We start from the raw sequence: 14,803 nt of genomic DNA, 5'->3' as shown, positions 1-14,803 counted from the left end.
GCTGGATCTCAGTTTGAAACATGAAGTGAACCTTCAGATCATCAGGTCCAGCCCCCTGCTCAGACACAGACACAGACACAGATTTCTAGGTTGGAAGAGACCTCAAGATCATCGAGTCCAACCTCCAACCTAACACTAAGTACTCCACTAAACCATATCGCTAAGCTCTGCATCTAAACGTCTTTTAAAGACCTCCAGGGATGGTGACTCCACCACCTCCCTGGGCAGCCCGTTCCAATGCTTAATAACCCTTTCGGTAAAGAAGTACTTCCTAACATCCAACCTAAAACTCCCCTGTCGCAACTTTCGCCCATTCCCCCTCGTCCTGTCACCAGGCACGTGGGAGAACAGACCAACCCTCACCTCGCTACAGCCTCCTTTAAGGTAACTGTAGAGAGCGATAAGGTCGCCCCTGAGCCTCCTCTTCTCCAGGCTGAACAAGCCCAGCTCCCTCAGCCGCTCCTCGTAAGACTTGTTCTCCAGACCCCTCACCAGCTTGGTCGCCCTTCTCTGGACTCGCTCGAGCACGTCCATGTCCTTCCTGTAGCGAGGGGCCCAAAACTGAACACAGTACTCGAGGTGCGGCCTCACCAGAGCCGAGTACAGGGGGACAATCATTTCCCTAGACCTGCTGGCCACACTGCTTCTTATACAGGCCAGGATGCTGTTGGCCTTCTTGGCCACCTGAGCACACTGCTGGCTCATATTCAGCCGACTATCAACCAATACTCCCAGGTCCTTCTCGGCCAGGCAGCTTTCCAGCCACTCATCTCCCAGCCTGTAGCTCTGCTTGGGGTTGTTGCGCCCCAGGTGCAGGACCCGGCACTTGGCCTTGTTGAACTTCATACAGTTGGCCTCAGCCCATCACTCCAGCCTATCCTGCTCTTACAGGAATTTATGCCCCCAGATCACCAGGAGGGCTCCAAGCCAGTTAAATCAGCATACTATTGGATTTGGAGCTTGGCTTTGTTTTCCATCTTGTTTCACTTTCAAAACAGCAGAGGTCAAGGGTGTGCCATTACTGTGAATTCACGCAAAAATAGGGAAGACTCAACTCCCTGCATGTCGTCAGTACTGTGATTACTTTGTGAAGAGCCTGTGGAAGTTTTAAGAGAAACCAGGCTTACTTGGGTTAGTACTGCCAGTTTCCAATATTTAAATATCATGATCCTGAAAAAAAAAATTAATTTTCTTCAAATAGCAGCAAATATAGAAGTCTTTTGATTTAAGCCATTATTGTTTCCTTGGATCACATTTCTTCTGCAAACACAAAGGCAAGAAAATTTTTTTTTTTGTAAAATGCAAGAAACTCACCTCATCTCAGGTTGCCAGGACCCACAGGTCTAAAAGCACCCTGAGGTGCCTAAAAAAATCACAAGAATTAGTAGCTTAGTGCTAAATAAACTTGTCTCCAAATGGAATTTTGATTTCCAAGTACATTGACTTGGCTCCTATTCTCTTTAAAACCGGAACCTGAGTAAGTGTTGGATTTCTCTTCTTCTCTTCAGTGCTCTTTTGTTTCATGTACAGGGGAACAGTCATTATTCAGAAGGTAGTGTGATAACTTCCTTGCAAGTAAGACAAGAATCTCTTCTTCCCCTTTGAAATGCCTTAGATTATGAGATAGTTTCAAGTTAAAAAAAATTGCCAAGGAATGAAATTTCTTCAGAAGTGTCCTTTGAGTCAAAGATGAAAGTGATGCCCAGCAGTTACAGGCTAGCTGTAGTCAAAGAGAAGATGAACTCCCAGCAGAAGCTGTGAAATTCACTCCCTCTAGTTTAGCTACTGTGTAAGACTACACTGTTCTCTATTAATAATCCTTTTTTTTTTTCCTGTGCACTGGTTATACCAATAAATATGCAAAAAATCTGCCTGTGAATCTGCCCTTTTATCCTAATTATCCTGGTGCTTATGGTGCTTTCCCTAAGAACAGGACTTGGACCTCCAGACACTTCATACAGTGACCCAAGTGCCATTAAGAGATTACACATCTGCACACCTCTGCAGCAGGCGAAGGACACCAGGGCTGTGAGAGGGGGCACCAGCTTGGACCTTGAAAAGATGATCTTCCAGGCTTAGCAATGATCTGCTGATATATCTGTGAGCATTTAGCATCTTCTGCCTTGGTGAATGTGAGATTCTGGGAAAGTTCATTGATATTCTGTGGAATTATATGTTTGATTCAATGCTATGAATGCAGAAAAGCTAAGATCCTCTTGCAGGAGGTGGAAAATTAACATGGAGAGGCAGGGTAAGCATCCAGACCAGAGATGCTGGTGGTAAGAGGACTGTTTCTGAGAAAACTTCTTTCATCTCCTGCAAATCTGTACTACCCTTAAGCCCATATTTCCTTGATTGCCCTCATGCCAACCATACTGGTTCTTACTCTGACTTTAAGCCAGGGCACGCCAACAAGGGAAGCTCAGGCTCAGGTTTGTGTCCCTGACTCTGTTGCCAGCTTTAGCTTCCCCAGGAAAGCAATGCTCACAGAATAAAGACACGTTGCATCCTGTTCTGGTCAGGTAAGTTATAATGTTCAATTTGTTGGTGCTACAACATAGTATCAATGTTGCACATTCAAGGGTCCTTTAATGGATATCAGGAAGGAAATGCCATTCTTGTCTGACTTGAAAAATTAACTCTTAAAAATTAACAATGTTCCCAGTAGATCTCTAACTCTCAGTCCTCTAAGACTGTTGAGGATCAGAGCACTCCTAGGCTACTTCTCGTCTCTAACTTCAGAAGTATTTGCAGGGGAATCTGGTATCTTCTTATCCCCCTCTAATACCTGGGAAACATGAGTTTGGAAGATCAAATGACTTTCCCCAACCACCTAGCAGTCCCGTGACACAGTCTCCTGGCTCAGCTCCTGGGGTTCTGGCTATCATCACAGCTCCTCAGACCACAGCAGTTCCATTGTGTTATGTGAGAAGCTGTAATAAAATAGCTTATTTCCATGCTTTCTGAGTATCCTGTACTTCGTGCACCTCCATTGTGCCTGTATGGCTGGCAGTAACCCAATAAGCCCGTGCTGACTGCTGCATACCCAACCACCAACCAGACAATACCATAACCCCGCTATGCAAAGTGCTTTAATGCACTCCTTCTAAGTTAACTAAATGTTGCTGATGTTCTCTGATAAATAAAAGCCCTCTAAACTGTTCCCAGTGGTACAGTACTGATCAGGGAGTAGTGTATCTCAAGGCAACTCCTTTACGTTGAAATTTTATATAAAGAATATGCTGAAGCTTCACTATAAATAATTAACTCTCTTTTTAAAATATTAATGCAGTTTGTTGATAGCTTCTGTTTTGCTTATGGTGTCTCAAAAATGTTGTCTGTAGGCAAGTATAGATCTTATCTCTGATGAAAAAAAGCTTTGAAAATAGTCTAACACCTTTGCAGTTGAAAGTCTTTCTCCAGACAGGCACTTTTAACTGAAGTGTGCTGTCTGCGAGGCAGCGCTCCTGAGAAGGAAGATCTAAAGATCAAAACAGAGCACAGCAAAGTCACTGCAAACAAATCTGTTTTGTGTTTGACCAGCTAATGTCAGCCACTTACAAATCCCAGAATTTTGGTGCTAAGGCCACAGTCAGAAGTATGCAAGTTTGGATAGAGATGGTTTGAGGCAATAATTGACATTATTTCCACAGTAACTAATACAAAAAGCGTTAATTCAAGGCAGCTCAGTGCTGAGAAATGAGAGCAGTCTGTAGTACATCATTTTCTTTACTGTAGTTCCCTTCTATTTAGAAAGAGCATATGGGCATCAAGGCTGATGGCATCTAACAAATGAGTACTATCCCCGTTTCTGGAGCCAATCATGAGGCTGCAGATAACTAGAACTGCATTTTTAAGCTTGTAGAAATGTCACAAAGCTTTTCCAATTATTTTTCTGTTTGGAAAGACTCAAGGTTTCCAACCAGCTGTTGACGGAGCACCGAGAGGAATCTGGAGCATTCCAGTCTCGACCCTCCACAAAACAGAGGGCACAAATGCCACAGCTCTGGTGCCAGCTTTATGAGTTAAATGCCTCTCAAAGCTCACTCTTCTAAGAATGGTCCTGCGTAGCCAAGAGCGACTTTTGTTGTCAGCCTCGCGTCCTCTGCTCCCGACAGCTCAAAGCTGATCCTTCACAATATTTCTGTGCTGTTTCTTGATGCAGCTTGGTAACAGCGTCTATCTGGCCTGCACTGAACACTAGGGATTTCATTTAAAAATAAATAAATAAATAAAAGGTTACTATTAAAGGAAACTGAGAAAAATGAAGTATAGAATAAAAAAAAAAAAAAAAAAAAACCTTCCTTAGGGTTGGAAAGTTGACAACTGCCAGCTTATAAACAGAGTTCCAGATGTGGAAAAACACCCCTCCACATCCTTGCCTTTGTGCCAACCCAGTAAAATAACCACTCTCAAAATGCAGACTTAAATTGCCTCCTGTTACTGCAGTAAACCTGCAGATGAGCGTGGCTAATCTGTTGTACTGAACACAGGCATCTATTGTTTGTGTTATTATCTGCTGAGCACAGATTCCAGCACTGAACACAAATGCAGGGCATTGGTATGCCGGAGCTCCTGTGCTCCGCTGTTTGTGTTAAATGGGTTCACATAAGTACTAGTGTAAATGGTCAAGCTCATTATTCCCTCCTAGGAATGTGCTCGCTCAGTTTCAGATGAGAAGAAAGTGCTTCTGTTGACTCCTGCGGCTTCTTCAGACACCCAGAGCAGCGCTTGCCTGCAGACCTGTCACTGCAACACGGCCTTGAGTCAATTAGGCCATTTCAAAATGCAAAAAGAATATTTGGTGTCACTGGCAGATGGTGAAGCTCTGGAAGTAGATAAAGTCTGGGTACATTTTCAGGGAAGAAGAATGAAGAAATAAGCACATAAAACTGAAATGTTGCTAGACCTTAGAACAGAAACGTGGTTTTCTGGGTGTGTTCTGCCTCAGCTGAGCAGTGATGTATGAGGGAGAATTTTCCTGCACTGGATCATGGTCCTCTCTGCAGCAGTGAAATTTCCAGGAGTCTCCACTGCTGGCACAGCCTAAACAGAAAAATCAAAGTCCTAAGAGCTCCGCACCTGTATAAAGATGTGTACAACTTCTCCCCTCCTTCTGGTGGTACAGCACTGGTCTTTTCTGGGTGACTGCTCCATCTTCCAAATGGGACACTTTCAAAACTACCATATTACCTTCGGGTTGCTTTAGTATCACGCTATTACTCCAGATCCTGATCTTAGCAAGTTAGCATCAAAATGTCACCGCATGATCAAAGCACCGGAATTCACACTACTTTCCCTCTTTGCTTGAAGAAGTGAAATTATTAACTAGGTTATTAAAATAAAATGTTAACACTGTATGCATTCACAACATTTTGCTTCCACTAATTAATTTCCAACTGAATCCCCTGCCAGAGGATCAGCTTACTACTGAGGCAGAGGTCACAGCATGCAGAAGCTTAATTGGAGGGGAAGAAGTCCCAGAGGGACACAGCCCCCCTGCATCTCCACACTGGGCTGGACCGATGGCTGCCACGGGCCAGGCAGAGCTGGAACCGCATGAGATTGTGCAAATGCAGCTGCAGGGCTTTGCTGCTGTGGAGCTCTGTCCTCATCGCAAGCATCAGAGCATGCACAGGAATGTGTTGCCTTCATAATGAAGAGAATTGTAATCAGCTTGTCCCATCCCTGAAGTAGGCAGGATTACATTTCAGCAGCAGGGTGGCCAGGTGTTCACCAGCACCATGTCCATACCAAGATTTTAGCAAGCCTCCAGGTCTGCCTATGCAAGGCACAGCCCCAGGGCTGCCACTGGTAGCTGTGGCTTGGGTGACTGAATGGACCCATCCCACTGCAGCATCTTTGCAAACAACCCCTGTCCATGTGGCCTTCAGCAGGAGAGGGGGAAGGTGATGGGAACAGAGGTCGTGCTCATCCAAGGGGCCACATCCCACCTGCCTGACGACACTGTTGGGAGCCACCATAGATGTCCCTGCTTCCTCAGCCAGGACGCCCATAGTCAGGCAGGACTAACCTGACTATCATGGAAAGGGGATACCAGCACACACAAGTTCATTTTAGCGATCATTAATCAGTATGACCAGGCAGGTGACGAAAATTCATCTGGCAAAAGCATCCATAGGTCAGTCCCTTACTGGGAGAAATCAGATTGGCATCCATCTTCTGCTCTCTGTTCCCTTTTTTAAGCGAAGCATGTGAAGGACCTGGTTTCAGGGACATCAGTCCATCAGCTTTGTCTGCAGGATATGGGACACAAGCCTCAGAGAAGTTCTTCCTTGAGGCTACAGGCTGATCCAGTACTGAGTAACTCTCAACATGCAACATCCCCAATTTATAATCAAAACTGAATATTGGATTATTTGAATGAAATTTCTCAGATCTGTCACTTCTGCTAACTGAATGGCCATCAAATGACAAGGGAAATTTCCCTGTGGAAAACTTTGTAGTACTACCACCAAATTAAAAAGCAAAATTCAGGTCTTCTGTAAAGCAATTTTAATTCAGTTTGTTAAAAAAAAAAAAAAAAGCCTCTAAATTCTGCCAGCAGCCTTATAATACTACTAAAAGACTATTGTACTCTTTTTGCAGAAAGAAAAGGTAGCAGTTCTTCAAATTCTCTTCTTTTAGTACAGAGATGAAAGGTCCTTTTCTTTACAAAAAGTTGCCAGCTCTTAGTAGACCATAATCCTTGTAATGGAGTCTTAAGGTTAACTGTCTGGGATGGGATATTTGTCTTTTGAAATGTCTTTCATGTTTGGATAAATCATTCCCTTCCCTCAATGCAGTACCTTTTTTTCCCAGCCGTCGTTCAAACACTATCAGAAAACCTGTGAAGGAGCTGTAGAGGAGAGACAATACACACCGTGAAATTACAAGGACTTTTGTAAACACCTATAGAAAATGCAGACGGGTGTTTGATGCAACATTTTACTGCAAAAATGTTTTATTAGCAATAGTCAAAGTAGGTCACTAGAGCCTTTGAAGTGGCTCTCTCACTCCATTGGGTGACACCACAGAATTTGCAGAATTTGCAGAGCAGAATTAAGGGATGAGTAGTGTGCTCTCCAAACTCACTGGCTGTCCTCTACTAAAAATAGTCTTCAGTGAAAGAAAGCAGGACCCAGGTATGCACATGGGCTTGACATTTAAGAGGCTGTCATCACACTGGCATTAATGAAGTTTGCACTAACACTCGTCACTGCTTGTTCCTGGATGAAGTACATACGGATTCCTGGCACCCAAAGATTCACTGCAGAAACGACACAGCAGAGGGGAGAAAAGGACATTAAAAAGGCACCTGTACTGGGGGTGGAGTGGGACTCAGTCTTCTGAAATGGTGTCACAACAAACTTGTGCTGCTCATCCAGACCCTGGACAATAGAAGAACTGCTGGGTCCTCCCTGTTCTGCTTCACCTGAGCTATCTGGTGGTACAGCTCACCTCTACCACAGTTTTCACCTGATAAAACACAGAAAATAAAACTAAAGACCATCAGATTCTGTTTTGCTCTGACTGGTCTTCCCCAGACAAATTTGGGGAGGACGAGCATAGACCAGCAGCTCTTCATGGAAGGCAGATGCACAAGGCTCAGTTTTAAGGCAGGGATTTGACCCACAGGGACAGGAGCTGTGTCACACCACGTGTAGGCAGGGGCTTCTTCAAGCACCGCTCCACACAGGCAGCAAGGGCAAGGCTGCACCAGCCTGGGCTCCCATCGCCGTTGGCAGACTCCAGCAGTCTCCTAGAAGACCTTGCGCATCAGACAGCCCCTCAAACCACATGCCAGGGCCTGAAAGATGCAACCTGAGTTTGAGGACATAAAACCGTTCTGGTGGATTGCAACTCAGCCTTCACACCTTTTCAGATTCTGTGAACAAAAGAAAATCTCAAAATAATAACTAACATCTTAAAGCCACCGGGGATTTCCATAGAGACCAGGAAGACCAGGACCAAGTACTGTGCAATGTACTTGGAACCAAACATCATGTCGACACCACACGGGCAGGATCCGGCATCACTCCCCACTGGATGCAGTTTGCTCCACTTCAGCAGAGCTCCCTTCCAGGACACCAGAACTTGAGCATCAGCCACACCATGTGACATTTTTCAGTTCCCCAGAAAAACACTTACTGCAAGTCTGAGTGTGAGGAAACACACCTAGTTGGAGAGTTCCTTTTCTTTCTCCATCCTGGTAGACCAACCTCTCCCAAAAGAAGTTGGTTTTTACAGCATGTGGCAAGAATTATATTCGTAACAAGCATATAAGGAAAAAAAAAAAAAAAGGAAATACATGGCAAAGACTTAATGTGGTGATCTTCTGGTGTTTCCCAGAGCCCGCTCCATACTAGTTGCTGTGAAGCTGTCAATGCCTTTCTCTTTGCAGAAGCAAATCCTCTGCTGTGGTAGAAGCTGCAGCTTCCACTTGTGCTTGAAAACTGAACAGACCAAGCGTGGTGGTTTTACCCTGCTGGGCAGCTGAGCTCCACCACTCCACCACAACGCCTCTCTCACTCCCCCTCCTCAAAGGGAAAGCAGGAGAAAATACAATGGAAAGAGCTCGAGGGCTGAGAAAAGGACAGGGAGATCGCTCAACAATTATTGTCGTGGGCAAAACAGGCTCACCATAGGGAGATTAATAAAATTGATTAATTATATTTATTAGAAATAGTTATAATAATTATAATTTATGGCCTATGACTAACAGACTACTCTAGTGAGAACTAAAAACAAACAAAAAAAACACCTTCCCCCATCCACCCTATTCTACCTCCTTCCCCTGAGCGGTGCAGGGGAAAGGGGAATGGGGGCTGCAGTCAGTCACCGATGCTTCATCTCTGCCGCTCCTTCACGGTCACTCTCTGCCCCTGCTCCCCATGGGGTCCCTCCCACGGGATGCCGTCCTTCCCGAACTGAGCCTGCGGGGGCTGCCCACAGGCTGCAGCACTTCAAGAACTGCTCCCACATGGCTCCGTACCATGGGGTCCAACCCCCAGGAGCAAACTGCTCCAGCACAGGTCCCCCACGGGCGGCAGCTCCCCCCAGACCCCCTGCTCCTGCGTGGGCTCCTCTCCACGGGCTGCAGCTCTGGCCTGAGGCCTGCTCCACCAGGGGCTCCTCCACGAGCTGCAGCGTGGAGATCTGCTCCATGTGGGACCCGTGGGCTGCAGGGGGACAGCCTGCTCCACCAGGGGCCTCTCCACGGGCCGCAGGGGAACTTGTGCTGCGTGCCTGGAGCACCTCCTGCCCTCCTGCTGCACTCACCTTGGGGGCTGCAGGGCTGCTTCTCTCTCAGCTCTCACCCCTCTCTCCCAGCTGCTGTAGCACAGCAGATTTTCCCTTCCTTCAATCTGCTCTCCCAGAGGCCCAACCAGCATCGCTCATGGCTCAGCTGTGGCCAGCAGTGGGTCCCTTTTGGAGCAGGTTGGAACTGGCTCTGATCTGACCTGGGGCAGCTGCTGGGCTCTGCTCACAGAGGCCACCCCTGCAGCCCCCCTGCTACCTAAACCTTGCCACATAAATCCAATACACCAAGGCACAAGCTCAGGCTGTGTCCCGCAGTCATCCATATCGCTGAATTTTGTTCCTGGCATGGTTTTGTCTCTCCTATATAGTCCCTAGGACAGCTCAGGGCTTGTCATGGGGCAGCAACCATTCCCTACAGGTGACAGCACTGCAGCCACCCCACTGGGCATGAAACTTCTTGGCTGTTTGGGTCTGAGCCACACTGTGCCATTGGCTTAGGAATCCCAAAGCACCTCTTTTAGTTACCAGTATGTGTGTGCACTTACGCAGCCATAAGGTCTTGCCAGTGACTCACTCTTGGGCAGGTCTACCAGTGCCATGGAGGACCTCTGCATCTTGTGTCTGTAGGAGGTCCCCAGCAGGCCAGAGGGCTGATGTGGCTCCAAATCCTATTGCATGGGCCTCACGTCTGCCTTCTGTGCTGCTGCAAATCCCTTCCAGTAAAACTAATCACCTGTGTATTTCAAAGTGGGCCCCAAAAAAGTGAGTCTGGGCCCATGTTTAACTGGGATGTGAGGATGATTTTCAGCCTCATACCTTCAACCCGTCCCCATGAGCACAGACCAATTTGTGCCTCATGACACCCCAATTGCTGCAGTGGCTGCCCTCTGCAGAGCCCAGGGGACACCTCCCTTTGGCAGATGACCCTCAGCTGGAACCTGAGACCCAAAGCGAGTCATCCCAGCCATTGAATGTCCCAGCTGGGATGGGCCTGTGGCTCCTGCCAGGCCTGGTTCTGTGCAAGCCAAGCAAGCAGATTCTTCCTGCCCAATGACTCAGATTAAGGGAAACAACCAGAATAAAAGCCATATCTCTCCAGTGGAGCAAAGTGTGTGTCACCATTCACACGTTGGTACAGCTCAGAGATAAGATGGCATCTTGAGTTTGCACACATGAAAGTCGTAGAATCACAGAACCACGGAATATCCCAAGTTGGAAGGGAGGTAGCCCTCTGATTGTTTCTCAGTAATACAGACATTTCTCATGTTTGTACAACTAGGCAGATACTGTAGGGGGGAAGGCACCATATCTTTGTGAATGCTGATTCCTGTTTGACTAAATTCATAACCTTAATATCACATTAACACGGCATGTACATTTATGCTGTAATTGCATTCCAACTGCCTGAATGCTCCTCTTAATTTGCTCATGCTACTTTAGTTTTGTTGTGAGTTATAAATCATTCTTGCTCTCAAGAAACAAATTAATTTATGGATGCTACAAGACATAGGATTACCCAGCAGGATTTTTTATTTATTTATTTAGCACATGCAATGTATAAACTTTATTAGATGAAAGTAATTTCTTCAGGGAAGTCCAACAGGCACTTGCACTATGGCAGAGGGAGACAAATTACACAGATTTTTTAGCTTCAAAGAGCATGGCAGTCTCCTTGTGACTGATTGGAAGGAGCTCTGCTGCAGATAATTCAGCAAAGCAAAAATACCAGTGTTATCATGCACTGGTCCAGCTTTTAAATAATCACTGATTTTTCCAGGGCACAAATATTATGCACACATACTTATTATCATCAGAAGCAGTGGCTTGTTTAAGGCTGGTTGGTGCTTTCCACTCCAAGCAAGCGTGGAGTCATGATTAAAAATCTATAATTTTTTGTCATGTTAGTTAATTTTTCAAGGATGGGGTGTTTTAGTGGCTCAGTAGTTTGAGGCTAAAATGTAAAACACTCCTCACTTCATTACAAAGATCCATGTATGGATGAGATAGCTGGTTTCTTTAAAAAAAAATAAATAAATAAAAAAAGGAATAATCTGTTAAAGCAAAACCTGTCTTTTCTGGAGGACTGAGAAGCATCCATGCTTGTGTGCAGTCCTCTGTCTGTCACATTTAACCTGTTTGCTACCATCCTTTCAGTCATGCACTGTTGAGTTACATCATTGACTTCTGGAAGGCGCACTCTCAGAGTGCTCTGTGCAGATTCAAAATAACTAGGTGCGGTGTCAGTAGATGGTGCTGAAGAGCAGCAACATCGACCTGGACTGTTGTAGCATCAAAAATATACCTGGAGAGTTGCAACGGCTTTTGCTAGCTGCTATTTATATAAATTTGCTGTGACCTGCAATTCTGGGGATATTGCACTATTTCCAGCCTTTGATACAAAATCACCCTTAGTATTTCTATAAAATCAATTTAACATTCTTAAATAAACATGGCAACTTCTGTTGTACAATAATAATATGCCTCCATTATTTTTTTTTGTTAATGTTCTCTAATGCCTTCTTGGGATGTCATTTGTACTGTAGTTCCAGTATTCATTACCTGCTGTCTTGGAGTACTCTGGATGTTCTGACACTGTGATTTATGAGAACAAAATACACCTTTATTACAACATTTTTACCTAGCTGTTCCCAGACTTTTTATGCCTTTGGAAACAGAGAAGCTAAATACATTTGTTGCTTTAAAAACTTGGTCTGAGACAGTGAAGCAACACACACAGACACATACACACAAGTTCCAGCCAGCCAGCACTGCCTTATGCAAATAAATATTTAAGCCTATTTTAGAAAAGGATCTAGAGATGATCTCACAACTTTTTGCTGGTATATAAAGAGATGCTCTCACATCCAAGCCAAGGTTCATTCCAGCTGCATGGGGAAGGTGCAGCACGAGATGGGACACCAGGCAGGAATGTACAGAATGCATTTCACCTCTCACATCTCCCAGTGGTGGTGACATGGGCCAGCTTCCTCCCGGCTTTGAGCCTCGGTGCGCTCTGACCCACCAACCAGCCAGGCGCAAAGGTTTTCCCTCTTGATTTGCTCTCAGTTCAGATGTCATTTTGCAAAACGTTGCAGTCAGCAGTGGTGTAAACACTGGTGACCCAACACAGGAGGTATCTGGTATGTATTTTGTTTGCCATCAGCTGTAGCCGCAGTGATCTTCCTGCCTTGCTGCATGAGCTCTGCTGTTGGTATCAACAGCCAGCGAGATCAGCTGGAGATGAGCTGGAGAAATAAAGTTTATTTTGAATACGGTGTTGTCATGAGCTTGAGTTTGGTGGTACTGATCCCAGGTCCTACATTTAAGATGAAAATATCACAACTGTTCCCAGCTGGTGGCTTAACAAAAATACATCAGACTTGAAGGGCATGGGAACCTGCTCCCAGAGGCTGCTTACGTTCAGAGAGCTCTGAGTTGTAACTTTCTCTCTTCACTCTTTATATGACCAAAAGGCAGCTCATGAAAAAAATAAAATAAAATAAAAATCAATTCTCCTACTTCCAGAAAAGGTGAATTCAACATTACTTTGGGAATTTAATGTCATAAAGAGATGCTACAGCTTAACTAAAAACTACAAATTTGATTCTGAACAATCAGCTGCAATGCTTTGACCTGTGTTTTACAAGAAAGCAGATTTTCCCCTCTGCCTCTCTAAAATATATAACTTGCAGTCTTGAACAGTCTTTTATAAGAGAAAAAATAAATTGCATCTGGAGAGGAGTGCAAGATGCACATTTTGGATACCACTGCACACAAATCTTGCTGAAATCTTGCATGGGCTTGCATAGCTTCTAAGCAAATCTCTCTTTCATCCCTCCCATAAATTGTTAATCTTCCATCTTGGATAGTCCCTTACTACAGACACTAATGTGTGTAAGAATGGGGCACTGAGCTTGGTTGGGATCTCCAGACCTGGTTTGATCCCACCCAAAACTAAGCACCCAAAATAATAAATCCTGATAAGGAAATATTTGCATCTTTAAGGGAGAGCTGAATAGATCTCCCCAGGGGATCTCTAAAGAGAGAGCTCAGGATGGTGAGGCTCCAACACCTCGAATGCTGCTCACTTGATAAATGTAGGTTTAGGTGTAGCCCCAAGTTAAAAATTAAATTCTATAACATCACAGCTCACCAGCTTTGTATCAGCTCTAACACGTAAGTTGCCAAGAACTTAAATCAGCTGTATTTTGGTGAAAGACCGAGACAGTACCAGGAGACTTCACTTTGCATTTTTAGGAATCTTCTGTCTGCTTGCTCAAAATTGTTCATGACTGATCATGTAGCCTCTGCTGCTTCTCTGTGTCAAACTTCCTATATTGATTGAAATAGATATTTACAAGACAGATATTTATAACTCGATGAAATAGCCCACAATACGTAATGTGTGAGTGAACGCTGCTGACAAGGACTGATATGCTTGTCCCAGACATCACATCATATAGAACCAAGAGTGTGCAACACAGGAAAGGTCAAAAACCTTAAAATAGCTGATGTCAAAAAGCTCATCTCCCTCAGACTGTAGTGCAGATAATGTCACCACTCAATTACTGCCGCACTAATTTTTCCTTTTCCAACACATCATGACATTCTGATGCCAGATAATTCTTGATGTCCTTGTAACCAAACCTTGGAGGGAGGCTGGATGTCACACATTTTTATCTGGATACTTGGGTTTAATGCAAGTGACAGCTGGGTTGTTTCTCCAGCTTACTCCAATATTAAAAAGATACACGTGAAGGAAACTTCTACACACCTTCTCTCAGAGGTGCCAGATGATCTGGCATCTGTGATTCATTAACTGAACATTTGTTTCCCCAGGGGCAATATGCCTGTCACTGGTGTTCTGTAGCAATGCATCTTTCTTGGAGACTCTGCATCTACCTTCTTCCCACCCATGGGACAGCCGGTGGGCAGGGCGGCGTGTCTGTCCCCCATCCCATGAAGAACAGGCACCAGGGGACCAGCACCCTGTGCTTTGGGCATTGCAAGGCTCAGGCTTCAGGAAACTGCCTGAGCCTGAGCCTCCTCTTTTAGTGGAGCTGCTGTGACATGAGCTGGTGGCCCAGCGTCCCCTTTGATTCTTTTTTTTTTAATATATTTTTTTAATTATTTATTTATTGCACAAAGGGAAAAACCTCCACCTGCTTTTCTTCTAATGGGAAATATTAGAAGGGATGCTGCCAGCTTAAGAGCTAACTTACCTGCCAAGGTCAGCACGCTTTAGCACGCTGTTGCCAGCCTCTGACTGGGGGCACTTTCAATCACACCTGCCTTATAACTGCAGCTGCTGCCTCATGATTCAGAGCCTCTGCAAAGGGCTCTGCTATTTTTCTTGCGGTGCATAAAAGGAGACCATATTTTTATGCCACACTGCAAACGGGATGTGCAGGCACGCCAAAGCCCAGATACACGCAGCTGCTTTAGCAAAGCCCATGGAGATGCTGAAATGCCACCCAGCGACCACAGAAAGAAAATGCTGCAGGTCGGGCCACGGGCTTCACCTGGGATTTGTCAAACC

Source organism: Cygnus atratus, chromosome 1, assembly GCF_013377495.2.
Source record: "Cygnus atratus isolate AKBS03 ecotype Queensland, Australia chromosome 1, CAtr_DNAZoo_HiC_assembly, whole genome shotgun sequence".
Classification (NCBI taxonomy): domain Eukaryota; kingdom Metazoa; phylum Chordata; class Aves; order Anseriformes; family Anatidae; genus Cygnus; species Cygnus atratus.
The sequence above is the reverse complement of the archived record's forward strand: the minus strand, read 5'-3'. Positions refer to the sequence as shown.